At 40.5% G+C, this 16,065-nt stretch overlaps 1 long non-coding RNA gene across 1 annotated transcript in view; it reads right to left on the reverse strand.

The window, feature by feature from the left end:
• The window catches only part of LOC140598225 (uncharacterized), a 43,273-nt gene that overhangs the window by 5,267 nt on the left and 21,941 nt on the right, over positions 1-16,065 (reverse strand). Inside the window, exon 2 of the long non-coding RNA XR_012000434.1 lies at positions 99-204. This is a non-coding gene — a long non-coding RNA (uncharacterized lncRNA). The remainder of the gene's footprint in view (positions 1-98; positions 205-16,065) is intronic.

Consider the following 16,065-nt stretch of genomic DNA (forward strand, 5'->3'; position numbering starts at 1 on the left):
AAAACATTACCATTTTGCAAATAATAATGAAATAATGGATCTTGATATTAATCACTAGTGATTGCAAGCATCACATAAAGAAAGACAATCAGGGGCACCTGGGTGGCTCAGTGGTTAAGCATCCAACTCTTGATCTCAGCTTCAGTCTTGATCTCAGGGTTGTGAGTTCAAGCCCCACATTGGGCTCCATGCTGGGTGTGAAGCCTACTTAAAATAACAACAACAATAACAACAAAAACAACAAATTAAAAAAAAAGATAACCAGACATTATATACCTCCCAACAGAAACATACACATGCTATTTACATCTTGTCCCCTGCCCCAGAAACTGAACCTCAATCTGATGAAGCCAATTTACAGGAAATAACCTGGACAGAGGAACATGGTAAGCAACACTATAGAGACACAATTAGCAAACAAAATCCCAAACCCAGGCTCTGGAAAACTCTGACAAATAAAGAGATTGCTAGGAGAAAAGAAACAGAGGAGAGCTGTCAGGGTTCAATAAGGAAAGCAGAACTACTTTGGGTGAAATAAAGGATTTAATTATAGGACTTAGACCCAACATACTTGGGAGAGCTAGTTGGATAAGCAGTCTATGTAAGTCAGGTGCTCCTGCATTGGGCACAGGGCCTGATACCAGGGAGGCTGGCAGGGAGAGCAAGAGCAAGCAACCTTATCTATCTCTCACTGGAACCCGTGCTGGTCTCTCACCAACTCTAAGTCCCCAAACTTTGATGACGTGGGTGATCCACAGAAAAACTAGTACAGTGGTTTTGTTGTTGTTTGCTTTGGGTTTCTTTTCTTTCTTTCTTTTCTTTCTTTCTTTCTTTCTTTCTTTCTTTCTTTCTTTCTTTCTTTCTTTCTTTCTTTCTTTCTTTCTTTTCTTTTTTCTTTTTTTTTAGAGAGCGGGGTGGAGAGGGAGAGGGAGAGAAAGAATCTTAAGCAGACTCCACACCCAGTGCAGAGCCTGATGCAGGGCTGAGATCATGACCTGAGCAGAAACCCTGAGCCACACCAAGTGCCCCAAACTAGTGCAGTTCTTAACAGAGCTGCATGTAAAGCTAGTCCATTAACCATATGTCCATCAGTTAAACTTGAACTTGCTTCTATTTATCACTTCATCATCATTGTTTATTATTAAACAATCAATTTTAAAACATTTAATACAAATTCAGTTAAAATGTTACAATCATCACAAACTCAAAATATGTTGCATTGATAACAATGCTTTTTCTGAAAAAACAAAGTTTCTATCTAAAACTCATTAAAAAGTATCAATAATTTTGCCAACAGCAAATAAAATTATACTAAACTTTGCTTCAACCTTGGCTGCACCTGTACAACATTAACCCTTCCATTATGATATTCAAATTGATCATCATATACCAGCGAACAAGACATCAAAGGACTCGTCCTAACCAGCTCATGCATTCATCACTTCCCTTTCTCTATCCTCATTCACTGCAGCTGGTACAATATGCAGTTTTTGTGATGCACCCTTATGATGAAACTCTGGTATTTTCTATTCCATTATATTCTTGTATATTATATTTCATTAAAAAAGAGAAAGCTGGTCGAGAGCTACTAACTTGATTTCATGACCTACTAATGGACTGTGCCCTAGGCTGGGTTATATCTACAATATTAAAATTCCCCTTTTGTTAATGTTTAAATTCACTTAGCTCTTTTGAGTCTCCATATCTTCATTTTTATCCTCCATGTATGTGCTTTTTGATTTCCACTGTTCTTCCTGTGATCTTTCTTTTATTTTGAAGATTAATTTATTTATTTCAGAGAGAGGGAGAAAGAAAAAGAGTGTGTGGGAACATGGAGGGGACAGAGGGAGAGAAAATTTAGCAGACTCTTCACTGAGTTCCATGCGGTGCTCAATCTCACAACCCTAAGATCAGGGCCTGAGCCAAAACCAAGAGTTGGATGCTCAACCGACTGCACCACCCGGGGGCCCTAGTTCTTACTGTGATCTTTACAGTTCAGGGATATGATGGAAGTTCTGAGTGTGGGTGATTTTGTAGATCATGCCATGGTTTCTTTCTGCCTTCAAAGAAGCTCAGTTCTTTTTGATTTCCTCTTAACCAACATCTCAGGGACTGGTCTTAAAGTCACTAAAAAGTTATTTCTTATCTTCTATTTGCAACTCACAAAATCCTATCTCTGTTTTTAGAATTTAAACATCTGACAAAGAGGAATCTTGAAAAGTAAAGAATGGGTATTTTTCTGAGTTTTCTACTGCTATGTGACAAATCACCTCGAACCTGATGGTGTCAAACTGCAATCATTTTATTATGCTATGGATTCTGTGGGTAATTCAAAGAGGGCACAGCAGAATGGGCTTATCTCTTCTCCACATGTCTGTTGGCCTCACTGAGACAAGACTCATGGCTGAAAGATAGATCATCTGGGGGTTTCTTCACTCATATGTCTGGAGCCTGACTGGGATAACTTGAGGCTGGACTCTGTGGGGTCTGTCAACTGGAGCGTTTCCTGTGGCCTCCCCATGTGGTATAGTATGACCCTTTTGTATAAATGCCCTGAGATTTAGGTTCCTGAATTGTTGTTTCTTGTCCATCACTTAAATGTTCAGTGATATCTGTTCAGGTTTTTATTGCTTTTCTTGATGTCTTTGGCTCATTTATTCATCCCCCCAATATTATAGATCTACTTGTTTCAGGCATGATACTGAGCACATAGATACAGACCCCAGACACAGCTTTCACTTCAGGCAGGAAGGCATTTTAGTGAAGGAGCATAGACTCTGTTATCAGGCAAATTGCATCTAGAATCACAGCTTCATCACTTACTAGTTGGAATCTTACTTGAAAAATTACATAGGTCCTTGTCCTCTTTTTCCTCCCTAGGATGGTAATATTACTAACTTAACTAAGATGATGCCTGGAACTTGGTAGATACTTAATAGGTTTATTCCTTTTAAAAACAGAAGTCGGGGTGCCTGGGTGGCTCAGTCCATTAAGCGTCTGCCTTCAACTCAGGTCCTGGGATGGAGCCCAGCATTGGGTTCCCTTCTCAGCGAGAAGCCTGCTTCTCCCTCTCCCTCTGCCGTTGCCACTCCCCCTGCTTGTGCATGATCTCTCTCAATCTGTCAAATAAATCTCTTTTTCTTAATATTTTATTTATTTATTTATTCATGAGAGAGGCAGAGGCACAGGCAGAGGGAGAAGCAGGCTCCATGCAGGGAGCCCAATGTGGGACTCGATCCCAGGACCCCAGGACCACACCCTGGGCCGAAGGCAGGTGTCAAACTGCTGAGTCATCCAGGGATCCCCATGTCAAATAAATCTTTCAAAAAAAATTTTAAAAACCAGAACTCACTGGAAATTTCATAATTACATTAACACATGCAAAATCGTGTGAAAGGGCTAATATAAAGGTATTTATAGGGGCACGTGGGTGGCTCAGGCAGTTAAGCATCTGCCTTCAGCTCACATCATGATCCTGGAGTCCTGGGATCCAGCTCCCTGCTCAGTGGGGAGTCTCCTTCTCCCTGTCTGCCCCTCCCCCTTGCTTGTCCGCCATTCTCTCTCTCTGCCCCATCTGTCTCAAATAAATTAAAAATTTAAGAATATTAAAAAGAAATAAAGGTGGATATATAGGATACTTTGTGTATAGAAAAATGCCACCTATCCTAGGCTGGCATCTTGAAAAATTTCCCATAGAATAGTAATTCCCATTTTGGGGTGGGTAGGAGGAAGGAGTATAGAAGCTAAGGAGGGAATCTTTGCATTGAAGGGCAAAGGCTTACAAAAAATTCAATATTATAACATTATTTTATATATAAGGAAATGAAAAAGTTATTGTTCTGATTATGTAAACTACAGAAGTAAATACAAAATCACTCCAGATGGTAGAGATATTCAGATGTAGAGGATATATTCTGTATACCCGCAATTATCAAAGACGAATAATCAGTCTCTGGGGAAGGTTGGCATGAAATACAGACATACACATATCACTTAAGAGTATTGTTTTTTATTTTTCAAGATTTTATTTACTTATTCATGAGAGACACAGAGAGAGAGGCAGAGACAGAGGGAGGGAGAAGCAGGCTCCCTGTGAGGAGCCCGATGTGGGACCCTGGGATCACAACCTAAGCCAAAGGCAGATGCTCAACTACTGAGCTGCCTAAGTACCCCAAGGGTATGGTTTTTTAAAAGATTCAGAAACTTCACTGGGGTACCTGTGTGGCTCAGTCAGTTGGGTGTCTGACTTGGTTTGGGCTCAGTTGGTGATCTCAGAGTTGTGGGATAGAGCCCTTTGTTGGCTTTGTGCTCAGCATGGAGTTTGCTTCCCTTTTCCCTCTGTCCCTCCTCCTCCCCACTGAAGCACTCTGTGTCTTTCTCTGAAATAGATGAATCTTAAAAAGATTAAGAAACTTCACTTAAAAATCTACTAACCAAGTCTTGAATGACAAGTAGGAATCAGGGGCAGCCCAGGTGGCTCAGCAGTTTAGTGCTGCCTTCAGCCCAGGGCCTGATCCTGGAGACCGGGGATGGAGTCCCACGTCAGGCTCCCTGCATGGAACCTGCTTCTCCCTCTGCCTGTGTCTCTGCCTCTCTCTCTCTCTATCTCTCTCTCTCATGAATAAATAAAGTCTTTAAAACAAACAAACAAACAAACAAACAAAAACCAAACAAACAAAAAGTAAAAAAGTAGGAATTAGCCAGTTGGAGAAGAAAAGAAAATTCAGGGGTAGTAGGAGCAGCCCTCCCTCCCACATGCTCTGGGGTGTGACAGAGCTGGGCTAGTTGGAGGACAAGTGGTGTTACCTGGCAGTGAGTGAGGAGTACATGAGCATGGAAAGGCTGGCAGGGGCCAAATCTTAAATCCCTCGAATGCTCTACCGATGGGATGCTGAAGGCAACTGGGAGTCATTTTGAAGCAGATCTTACTAAATTGTGATCTTTGCACTGTCACTATTTTGGTTTTTATTGTCATTCTTATTTTTTGGTGAGTCTAGGAAGTTTCCAGGACCGAGTTTACTGGGAGGTAGTGAGAGGAAGTGAAAAAGAAATTAGGTTTGTAGTTCAAGTACTTGATTCCGTACCTTGCCCTGCATGACTTTCAGCAAGAAGCCTTAAGTTTCTTCACTTGAAACACGGAACTAATAATTGCCAGGTAAACTGGTGGGGGATTAGAGAAAATGTCCTCCAAGTGCCTGAATCCGAGTAGGTGTTCAATGACAGTAAACTTCACAGGTGTTGTCAGTTCTCACCTGTATGCCCTCAGCACTCTTGTTCCCATACCACTAACAGCTTCTCACTGAGAGCTCCTGTGACTCTGCCTGAAGGCTTTCTCTAGCCATGGAAGTTCCATCAACCCTTGCTTGGGGTAGGCTGGAAATGCCGAGGAATTAATGCCTCCTAGAAGTAGCCCTTTCAACCAGTGATCAATGGGAATTGCAAGATTAAAATTCCTTCTTTCTTGGCTTCTGAGTTAGATAAACTATTCTATATATTCTCTGAGAGGTCCCCAGTGGATTATGACTCAGTTGTCTCCAGGGGTACTTTCTCATTAAAGTGCCCTGTCTTGGCTTCTTTCTCTTCCTGGCCTCGCTTCTCCATGCCCTACCAAGTGTTCACCTCCCAAATAAACTACCTGAACTCAAATCCTTGTCACACGGTCTACTTCTGGGGAACCCAGCTGAAGGCAGTAACTACTGTTCATTCATTCAATAGTTATTTAGCACAATGTATCAGGCACTGTTTTTTTTTTTTTAAGATTTTATTTATTAATTCATGAGAGACACAGAGAGAGTGGCAGAGACACAGGCAGAGGGAGAAGCAGGCTCCATGCACATGCAAGGAACCCGATGTGGGACTCGATCCCGGGATCACACCCTGAGCCAAAGGCAGACGCTCAACTGCTGAGCCACCCAGGCCTCCCTGTTTTTGTTTTTAATTACTGCTCCATCCTCCCATAAAACTCTACATCTGGGATTTCTGGTTTCTTGCCTTTAAAAATTATATTATTAAAAAATTAAAGGATAAATGTAAGGAAAATTCTTTTCCATAATCCCAGAAGTTTAACATAAAATCTACTTTTATGTCTTCCTATTTCCTTCTATTGTTTATCCACATGTACACAGTTTCAACTGTAGGTACAATCTAGTATTCCAGGTTTTATTTTTCTTAGTTTCCTATCATACTCCTTTTCACCAGCCTTTAAAATTAGCACTTTAAGGGCTGTGTTATATTTTATTACCTTATCGTAGGATATCGTATTGGTTAATTTGTGTGTCAACTTGATTGAACCATGGAGGACCCAGATAATACTTAGTCAAACATTATTCTGAATATTCATGTGCTTAGATAAGATTAACATTTCCATCTGTAGACGGAAGTAAAGCAGATTGCCTTTTCTAGTATGGGTTGGCCTCATCTAATCTGTTAAAGGCCTGCATAGAAAAGGCTGACCCTACCCTAAGTAAGAAAATTCTATCTGCCTGCCTGCCTGCCTTTGAATTAGGACATCAGGTTTTTATTTCCTTAGAATCAAACTGAAATATCAGCTCTTCCTGGGTCTCCAGCTTATTAAGTCACTCTGCAGATCTTAGGACCTGTCAGCCGCTATAATTGCATGAGCCATTCCTCTTAATAAATTTTTTTAAAGATTTTATTTATTTATTTAAGAGTGAGAGAGAAAGCACAAGTGGGGAGGAGGAGCAGAGGGAGAGAGAGAAGCAGACCCCTCTGAGCAGGGACCATGACCTGAGCCAAAGGCAGATGCCCAATCCACTAAGCCAGCCAGGTGCCCCAATAAATTTTTTTACACACATGCATACACACTATTGGTTCTATTTTTCTGAAGAATCCTTTTTTTTTTTTTAAGGTTTTTTTTTTTTATGATAGTCACAGAGAGAGAGAGAGAGAGAGAGAGAGGCAGAGACACAGGCAGAGGGAGAAGCAGGCTCCATGCACCGGGAGCCCGACGCGGGATTCGATCCCGGGTCTCCAGGATCGCGCCCTGGGCCAAAGGCAGGCGCTAAACCGCTGCGCCACCCAGGGATTCCCTATTTTTCTGAAGAATCCTAATACAGAAGTGTAGGTTATTTATTTCTTTCCAATTATGGCTAGCATTGCACATAAAATCTTTATGTTTATAATATACCTGTTTTTAATTTTATGTATGTATGTATGTATGCATATATTTTAAAGAATTAGGGGAAGGGCAGGGGGAGAAAGAGAATTTTAAACACACTTCACGCCCAGTGTGGAGCCCAACACAGGTTTTGTTCTCACAACCCTGAGATCATGACCTGAGCCGAAACCAAGAGTCAGACATTTAATTGGCTAAGCCACCCAGAGATCCCTAATTTTATTTATTTTCAATGAACAACACTTGAACATTGTACAAACTGAAAAAAGATTTTTCTTCCTCCACAATGAAGTTCACTATTAAAAATTTCTTGAACATCATTCAAGAAGTAGGCTATGCCTATATCGCACAACTGACAGCATGCTACACATACTGTTCTGTGCTTTTTCCATTTAATGACACAACACAGTCATCTTTCATGCCAACATGCACTGCCTTAGTATTTCTGACAGGCTTGTTCCCTCAACTCCTTTTGCAGCTATTTTTTGTAATAGCACCTCTCCAGCATAGGGCCTTTCTCTTAGGCAGAGAAATCACTATCTACTGTCTACACTAATTCATTTCACTGAATATTTACGATGAGGTTAGCATTGTGTCAAGCAATGGCATAGAATGGTGAGCAAAATTTTTAATACTTATAACCTATTGACTTTTTCACTACATACTCTGCATTACTGTTTAGTGCTTGTTCTAAGGTTTACATAAGCATCCTTAACTTCTTAGCCTAATTTAGAGGTTATATTGTATCACTTTATATAAAAGGTAGAACCTTAAAACCTTATGGGTCCATTTACCTACCTACCCCCACCCACCTTTATGAAAACATGTCATATGTATTACTTCTGTGTTACCTTATAAATTCCACAAGAAATTATTACATTTTGTTTTAAAGTCTTATTTTTTAAAAATTAAAAGGGAGAAAGTAGTCTTCTATATTTATTTAGATATCTTACCATTTCTAATGTTCTTTCCTTCATAAAGATGAGTTTCCATCTTAGTATCATTTCTCTTTAGCCTGAAAACTCTATTTAGCATTTCTTATAGTATAGCCCCAGTAAAAAAAAATTACGTTATTTTTGATGTAGAAAGTTATATTTTTGTTTGCATTATTGAAGGATATTTTTTTGTATATTTTTTATTGGAGTTCGATTTGCCAACATATAGTATAACACCTAGTGCTCATCCCGTCAAGTGCCCCCCTCAGTGCCTGTCACCCAGTCACCCCCAACCACCCACCTCCCCCTTCCACTACCTCTTGTTCGTTTCCCAGAGTTAGGAGTCTCTCATGTTCTGTCTCCCTCTCTGATATTTCCCCTTATTTTCTCTCTTTTTCCCCTTCAAGCCATATTGAAGGATATTTTTGCTGGGAATATAATTCTGGGTTAACAATATTTTCTAGCATTTAAAAAATATTGTTGTTACTGTGGACAACTATACATCAACAAGCTGGATAACCTAGAAGAAATGGATAAATTCCTAGACATATACAATATTCCAAAACTGAATCAGAAAGAAATAGAAAATCTGAACAGACCAATTACTAGTGAATCAGTAACAAAAAGTTCTCATCGAGCAAACATCCAGGACCAGATCAATTCATAGATTAATTCTACCAAACATTTAAAGAAAAGCTAATATCTATTCTTCTCAAAGAATTCCAAAAAGTAGAAGATGAAGGAAAGCTTATAAATATATTCAATGAAGCCAGAAATACCCTGATACCAAAACCATACAAAGACACTACAAAAAAAGGAAACTACAGGCCAATGTCCCTTATGAATATACATGCAAACATCCTCTACAAAATATCAGCAAATCATATTCGACAATACATTAAAAGGGTCATTCACCACAATCAAGTGGGATCTATCCCTGGGTTGCAAGGATGGTTCAACATTCACAAATCAATGAATGTGATACACCACATTAACAAAATGAAGCGTTAAAATCACATGATCATCTCAATAGATGCAGAAAAAGCATCTTAAAAAATCCAACATCCATTTATGATAAAACCTCTCAACAAAGTGAGTATATAGAGAATGTACCTCATCAAAATAAAGGCCATTTATGACAAGCCCATAGATAACATCATAGTCAATGGTGGAAAATTTCTATGAAATAGTGAAAGTTCCTTCTATAGGATCAGGAACAAAACAAGGATGCCAACTCTTACCACTTTCATTCAACATAGTATTAAAATCCTACTCAGAACAATTAGGAAAGAAATTAGGCGATAAAAGTCATCCAAATTCATAAGGAAGAGGTAAAATTGTCTCTATTTGCAGAACACATGATAATATATGTAGAAAACCCTAAATAGTCCACCAAGAAATTGTTAGAATAAATGGATCAGCAAAGTTGCAGAATATAAAATCAATACATAAAAATCTGTTGCTTTCCTATCAGATTTTTAAAATCTGAATTACAGTTGGATCAAAAAGAATACAGTACCTAGAAATAAATTTAATGGAGGTGAAACACTAAGGTATATATATTTCAGTATATATTTCACCTTAGGTGAAACACTAAGGTATATATATTTCAGTATTCTGAAAACTATAGGACACTGAAGAAAACTGAAGACACTAATAAATGGAAAGATATTACATGCTCATGGATGGAAGAATATTGTCAAAATGTACATAGTATCCAAAGCAATGTAGATTCAATGCAATCCCTATCAAAATTCCAGTGGTATTTTTCACAGAAATAGAATAAACAATCCTAAAGTTTATAGGGAACAAAAGGCCCAGAATAGCCATGGCAATCTTTTTTTTTTTTTTCAAAGATTTTATTTATTTATTCATGAGAGACAGAGAGAGAGAGAGAGACGGGCAGAGAGAGAAGCGGGCTCCTCTCAGGGAGCCCAATGTGGGACTCGATTCCAGATTCTGGGATCACGCCCTGAGCTGAAGGCAGATGCTCAACCACTGAGCCATCCAGGTGTCCCTAGCCATGGCAATCTTAAGAAAGCAGAATAAAATTGGAGGCATCACATTACTGATTTCAAATTATAATACAACTCTATAGTAATCAAAACTGTATGGTATTGGCATAAAAACAGACACATATAACAGTGGAACAGAATAGAGACTCAGAACTAGACCTTATGCATATATGGTCAGTTAACTGATCACAAGGCACATACAATGGAAAAAGGATAGTCTCTTCTATAAGTGGCATTGGAAAATCTGAACCACCACATGCAAAACAATGAAACTGAATCACTATCTTACCCTGTATTCAAAAGTCAATGAAAACAAAGTAAATAATGGCATATAAGACCTAAAAACACAAAGCTAGAAGGAAATGGGAGTAAGCTCCAGGACAATAGTCTTGGCAATGATTTTTAAAATTTAATGCCAAAAGCAAAGGTTCCAAGAGCAAAAAGTGAACAAGTGGGACCAGATCAAACTCAAAAGTTTCTTTTCAGGGGCACCTAGGTGACACAGTCGGTTAAGCACCCAACTCTTGGTCTTGGCTCAGGTCGTGATCTCAGGGTCATGGGACCAAGCCTTGCATAGGGCTCACCAGGGAGTCTGCTGCGTTTCCTCTTCTCCTACCCCTACCCCTGCAAATATGCTCTCTCTCTCTCTCTCTCAAATAAATAAATACTTAAAAGCTTCTGTACAGAAAAAAAAAATCTGGGGTGCCTAGGTGGCTCAGGCAGTTAAACATCTTGACCCTTGATCTCAGCTCAGGCCTTTTCTAAAATGTTTTTTAAAAGGTTTTATTTATTTATTCATGAGAGACAGAGAGAAAGAGGGGGGGAGGGGAGAGAGAGAGGCAGAGACATAAGGCTGCTTCTACACATAGGGAGCCCAATGTGGGACTCAATCCCGGGACTCCAGGATCATACCCTGAGCCAAAGGCAGAGGCTTAACCACTGAGCAACCCAGCTGTCCCTCAGATCAGGTCTTAATCTTAGGGTCATGAGGTCAGGCCCCGTGTTAGGCTCCACACTGGACATGGATCCTACTTTTTAAAAAATCCATCCAAAAAAACGAGAGGCAACCTATATAATAGGAGAAAATGCTCGCAAATCATATTTTCAATAAGGGGTCAATATCCAAAATATATTTAAAAACTCTTATAATTAAAAAAATAAAAATAAAAAAACTCATATAATTTAACAACTCCTGCACAACACAAGAGAGAGACCACATAGAAAACAGGCAAAAGGGGCAGCCTGGGTGGCTCAGTGGTTTAGCGCCACCTTCAGCCCAGGGCCTGACCCTGGGGACCCGGGATCAAGTCCCACATCAGGCTCCCTGCATGGAGCCTGCTTCTCCCTCTGCGTGTGCCTCTCTGCCTCTCTCTCTCTCTCTCTCTGTGTCTCTCATGAATGAATAAATAAAATCTTTAAAAAAAAAAAAGAAAACAGGCAAAAGTGATGGAGACATGGCAATGAAGGGAACATCCCCTACCACTCCAATCCTGCTACAAATTGCATTGGGGAGGGACAGTACCCAGGGAACATGAGCAGATTCATTTGTGCAGGGGTATGGAAGAAAAGCTACAGTTTAAAAGGGCAACTAGAATATAAAGGAACCAGTCCTAGAACACTATCAAATAGCAGGGAAGCTGCTGGCACTCCCTGTAGGTTAGAGGCGCTGGCAAATGCCACAGTTTATACTTCCCTCTCCATCATGACAGCACAGATGGGAGCACACTGCAGGTGCCATAGCATGCTTGCTGCCTCAGTGATATCTGAGTCCACACCAGCCCTAGATGCCCTGGCACATAGGGAAAATGGCTATGGGGAAGAAAAGCAATTGGAATATAAAAGATCCAGCCCTAGAATTCTACCAAATGGTGGGGAAGGTACTGGAACTCTCTTAGGGTCAGAGGGGCTAGCTAATGCCACAGTTTACACTCTTTCTCCACATGGAGAGTATGGATAGGTGGAGGGCCAGGTACCCTAGCCAGCCTATCACCTCAGTGATCCCAGGGCCCCTAGCCAACACCAACCCCAGCCATCCCATTATGACTACCCCAGCACAGAGCACATTGGGATGTCTCTGGTCAGCTCTCACTACGGCCATCATGACAAGATGACACAGGCACAAAGTACCCAGAATACTCCAGGCCCACACCACTTTGAATTCAGATGGCTTTCTAGGGCACCCCTGGCACAGAGTGCTCTGGGACCCCTGGCTCCTACCTGCTTTGATTCCAGCTGCCCTGCCAGGACATTCTTTGTGCAGAAAGCCCTGGGACACTGTTGCTTGCATCCACTTCAGCTTCAGCTATCCTCCCAGGGCATCTAGAATACCCGGGATCCCTTGGTCTATGTCCCACTTTGACATAGTCAAAGCTGTCCTACTAGGGCACCCCCTCCTACATGGAGAGCCTCAGAACACCCTGGGTTGTATCCATTTCAGCTTCAGCTGTCCTGCTAGGGTGCCCTCTGTAGGGAAAGCCTCAGGACCTCTTGGCTTGCACTGCTTCAGCTTCAGCTGTCCTGCCAAGGTACCCTCTGCACAGAGAGCCCTGGGACTGTCCCATCCCATATCCATGTCAGCTCTGGCCTTCTGACCAAGGCAGCCCCAGTATGGAGCACCCCAAGACCTCTAGTCCATGCCAGCCACAGGTCCAGAGAGACCGCCCACATCACAAGATATACACACAGTCTACAAGGGGGATGACCACACTTCAAGTTTAGCATAGCTATTTTGCCTAAGTCATAGAACAAACACAGAAAATCAAGCAAAATGAAAGTTTACTTCAAGTTTAGGAGAAGTAGCTATTCTGCATAATTCAATAGAAACAAACAGAAAGTCAAGCAAAATGAGACAGAGGAATATGTTCCAAACAAAAGAACAAGACAAAAACCTCAGAAAAAGAACTAAATAAGACATAGAAAAGTAATATGCCTAACAAAGAGTTGGAATTTATACTCATAAAGATGCTCAATGGATTAGAGAGAAAAGTAGAACTCAGTGAGAACTTCAACAAAGAGATAGGAAAAAACCAATCAGAGTTGAAGAATATAATAACTGAAATGAAAAACACACTAGAAGGAATTAACAGTAGATTAATATAAACAGAAGAATGGGTCAGCAATCTGGCAGACAGGGTAATGGAAGGCCTCCCTGCTAAACAATAAAAATAAAAAATAATTTTAAAAAATGAGGATAGGTTAAGAGATGTCTTGGAAAACATCAAGTGAACAATCAATCAATCTTCTCTCAAGGAGAAGAGAGAGAGAAAGGGGTAGCAAACTTACTGGAAATAATAGTTGAAAACTTCCCTAAACTGAGGAAGGAAATAGTTATCCAGGTTCAGGAAGCAAAAAGAGTTGCAAATAAGATAAACACGAAGAGGTTCACACCACAATACATAATTTAAAGGTTAAGGAAATATTAAAATGTTAAGGAAAAAAAAAAGAATTTTAAAAACAGCAAAAGTGGAGCAAGAAGTTATATTAAAGGGAAACTCCATTAGGCTATCAGCTGATTTTTCAGCAGAAACTTTACAGACCATAACAGAGTGGCATGATATATTAAAAGGGCTGAAAGAAAAAATCTTCAACCAAGAATACTCTACCTTACAAAGTTATCATTCAGAATTAAAGGAGGGATAAAGAGTTTCCCAAATAAACAAAACTAAAGGAGTTTATCACCACTGAACTGGTCATATAAGATTTCTTTCTGGGCAGCCTGGATAGCTCAGCAGTTTAGCACGCCTTCGGCCCAGGGCATGATGCTGGAGGCCCAGGGTCGAGACCTGCATCAGGCTCCCTACATGGAGCCTGCTTCTCCCTCTGCCTGTGTACACTCTACCTCTCTGTCTCTTTGTTTCTCGTGAGTAAATAAATAACAAATCTTTAAAAAAAAAATTTCTTTCAGTGGAAAGGCCAATTTTAAAATAAATAAATTGTGAACAAAAAGATATAAAATATGACAACATATATATGTATTTTTTAAGATTGATTTATTTATTTGAAAGAGTGTGTAAGTGGAGGGAGGGGCAGAGGAAAAGGGAAAAGGGAGAGAAGCAGACTGCCTGGTGAGTGGTAAGCCTGACTAGGGGCTCAATCCTAGGATCCTGAGATCATAAGCTAAGCTGATATCAAGAGTAAGTTCCTCAAAGAGTTAAAAATAGATCTGCCCTATGACCCAGCAATTGCACTGCTGGGGATTTACCCCAAAGATACAGATGCGGTGAAACACCAGTACACCTGCACCCCAATGTTTATAGCAGCAATGCCAACAATAGCCAAACTGTGGAAGAAGCCTCAGTGTCCATCGAAAGATGAATGGATAAAGAAGCTGTGGTCTATGTATACAATGGAATATTACTCAGCCATATCCACCATTTGCTTCGACGTGGATGGAACTGGAGGGTATTATGCTGAGTGAAATACGTCAATTGGAGAAGGACAAACATTATATGGTCTCATTCATTTGGGGAATATAAAAAATAGTGAAAGGGAATAAAGGGGAAAGGAAAAAAAATGAGTGGGAAATATCAGAAAGGGAGACAGAACATGAGAGACTCCTAACTCTGGGAAATGAACAAGGGGTGGTGGAAAGGGAGGTGGGTGGGGGATGGGGGTGACTGGGTGATGGGCACTGAGGGGGGCACTTGATGGGATGAGCACTGGGTGTTATGCTATATGTTGACAAATTGAACACCAATAAAAAAAAAAAAGAGTTGGTTACTTAACCAACTGAGCCACCCAGGCAACTCTTGACAACATATATATATCTATAAAGTGTTGTGTGTTGAGGGGAAGAGTAAAAAAGGAGTTCTTTTAGAATGTGTTAAAACAAGCTATGGGGGGGGGGGGAAACAAGCTATGGGGAGCCTGGGTGGCTCAGTTATTTAAGCTTCCAACTCTTGGTATCAGCTCAGGTCATAATCTCATGGGTTGTGGGACTGAGCCCTGCATCAGGCTCCCTGCTCAGTCCGGAGTCTGCTTCCCCCTCTTCCTCTGCTCCTCCCTACTCCTGCTGTCTATCTCTAAAATAAAATAAAATAAAAATAAATAAATAAATAAATAAATAAATAAATAAATAAATAAATAATAAATCTTAAAAAAAAAAAAAAAAAACCCTTAAGTACCACTAACTACATACTGAGAATGTTATATATGAACTTCATGGCAACCACAAACCTGAAACCTATAATAGATATACACAAAATAAAGAGAAAGAAAGCTAAGCACAGGGATGTCTGGATGCTCCCCGGTTTAGCGCCACCTTCAGCCCAGAGCATGATCCCGGAGTCCTGGGATGGAGTCCCACATCCGGCTTCCTGCATGTAGCCTGCTTCTCTCTCTGCCAGTATCTCTGCCTCTCTCTGTGTGTCTCTCATGAATAAAAATTTTTTTTTTATTTATGATAGTCACAGAAAGAGAGAGGCAGAGACACAGGCAGAGGGAGAAGCAGGCTCCATGCACCGGGAGCCCGATGTGGGATTCGATCCTGGGTCTCCAGGATCGCGCCCTGGGCCAAAGGCAGGCGCCAAACCGCTGCGCCACTCAGGGATCCCTCTCATGAATAAATTAAAAAAAAAGAAAGAAAGAAAGAAAGAAAGCTAAGCATAACACTTCAGAAATCCATCAATCACAGGAAAAGAGAGTGAGAGAAAAAGAATGGAACAACAAATAACTACAAAAACAACCAGAAAACAATGAACAAAATGGTGATAAGTATATACCTATCAATAATTACTTAATTTTTTAAAAAGACTTTATTTTATTATTTATTCATGAGATTGACTGATTGATTAATTGATTTATGATAGAGAGAGAGAGCGGCAGAGACACAAGAGAAGGGAGAAGCAGGCTCCATGCAGGGAGCCCCACGTGGGACTCCAGGATCACGCCCTGGGCTGAAGGTGGCGCTAAACTGCTGAGCCTGCTGGGCTGCCCCAATAATTACTTTAAATGTAAATAGTCTAAATGCTCTATGGAAAAA

This window comes from Vulpes vulpes, chromosome 3, assembly GCF_048418805.1.
Source record: "Vulpes vulpes isolate BD-2025 chromosome 3, VulVul3, whole genome shotgun sequence".
Classification (NCBI taxonomy): Eukaryota; Metazoa; Chordata; class Mammalia; order Carnivora; family Canidae; genus Vulpes; species Vulpes vulpes.